This window comes from Struthio camelus, chromosome 9 (genome assembly GCF_040807025.1).
Source record: "Struthio camelus isolate bStrCam1 chromosome 9, bStrCam1.hap1, whole genome shotgun sequence".
Taxonomy (NCBI): domain Eukaryota; kingdom Metazoa; phylum Chordata; class Aves; order Struthioniformes; family Struthionidae; genus Struthio; species Struthio camelus.
The window spans coordinates 14,357,694-14,359,416 of NC_090950.1; positions in this window are offsets into that span (position 1 = coordinate 14,357,694).

The following is a 1,723-nucleotide window of genomic DNA, read 5'->3' on the forward strand; positions in this document are numbered from 1 at the left end:
TTTGTGAACTACACTGTTATTAACTACCACACGCAGTAGCTGAACTCCCATTCCCTCCCCTTTCACACTTGCCCACATCTTTCCATTAATTTCATTCCTTTCCATTCATCCTTCATTCTTCCACTTTCACCTGAGATTTTAAAAAAAAAAGTTGAGTAGTGACACCAACTTTGAATCCTGGCCCAAAGATTGTACCCCGCATGAAGAAACAGCACAAACCAACAGTTTGGAGCAAAGGATCACAACATGAACAAAGCAGTGGCAGGGGAACTCATGCAAGTTGTTTACCACCATGCAATGAAATCCCACTCAGGCTTATCTCTCTCCAGCAATTGCCAATAGGTTTCACCTGGGCAGAGCTCTCCCCGCCTGCCAGCTGAGCACCTGGAACTGCAGCTGCTCTTTGCAGGGGGTAGCAAAGGAGCAGAGCCTGACTGGTCAGTAGTCCTGGCACCGGTGCAGGGGCAGATGAAGAGGCAAGGAGCTCTGGACTGAGTGAACTATACAACTGGTGAGATGGTGACTGAGAGAGAGAAGGAAGCGGGTGGCAGAAAATACAGTTGAAGGTATTGTATTGCATATCTCTGAGTGGTTATACACTTCTCAATGTTATATTTAATATGTAGTTACTAATGCTGGTGTGTTCTGACTCTGAGTGCTGGCTCACATTGTTGTGTGTAAAGGCAGGAACAAAATTGCCTCTTGTTTGACAAATGTCCTGGTCATTCCAAGTAGAGCCATCTTGTGGGAGAACTTGGCAGTATGCTGCAGATCGTTCAAGGTTAAACCTTTACCAATAGGTAAAGTGGTGGATATCAGTGTTACAGTAATGCTTGTAGTGTTTCCTTCTGTCTTGTACAAAGACTTCTAATTTCACCAGAGCATCTTTAATGGGGCAGGAAGAGCAATGCAGTTCTGTCTGTGTCATTTTAGAACTGCCCAGTGCCCCTAGATAAATTTGCACCTGTACTTAGAGATGAGAGAGAGAGAGAACTTCTATCTAACAAAAACAGAGGAAAACTAGTATAATGAAATGTGCATGAATACTATTAAATAATTAAAAACTGAAATTTGACCTTCCATGAAACCATCATAAAGTAGCGAATTCTCTGGACCCCAAATAGGAAGTAGATTTTTGCTTTATCTTTCAGGTTGTGTTCTTTTCTGATGTCTTTTCCCTTGTGATTTTTCTCTTATACTATGCTAGTGATTAAGTGAATCAAACATGTGTAGTAGCTTTTGGCTTCCAGCTCTTCTTGTCCTATTTTTATAACAAAATTGCAAGTGACTTGTGGTTTCATAGCCTGACTCTCAGTCCAATGCTTAGTTTGTCTGGGTTCTATTTCTGGCTTTCCCTGGATTCACTGAGTGACTACGAATAGAACGACTTTTCAGTCTAAGGGATCTAGGTTTCTTACTCAAATATGAAATACCTGCATGTTTGATGTGATGCACAGCACTGCTGAAAAGCTCATAAGAGGTTAAATCTTGGTGGCTCGTAAGACATTAAGTCATACTGTAGGTACCATCATGTAAATGCTTTGATGTTAGGCTCTCCTAGCACCTTGGTTTACCCGTTATGGTATGAAACCGACTCCTTTCTCTAATTCCTTTTGAGCCCCCAAGACCAAAATTGCATGTGTATGTGCTATAACTCCATTGTCTGGTGCCGTTTTAGTCCTACAAATACATCTGGATTCTGTGCTGCTTGCGCTCTCCAAGT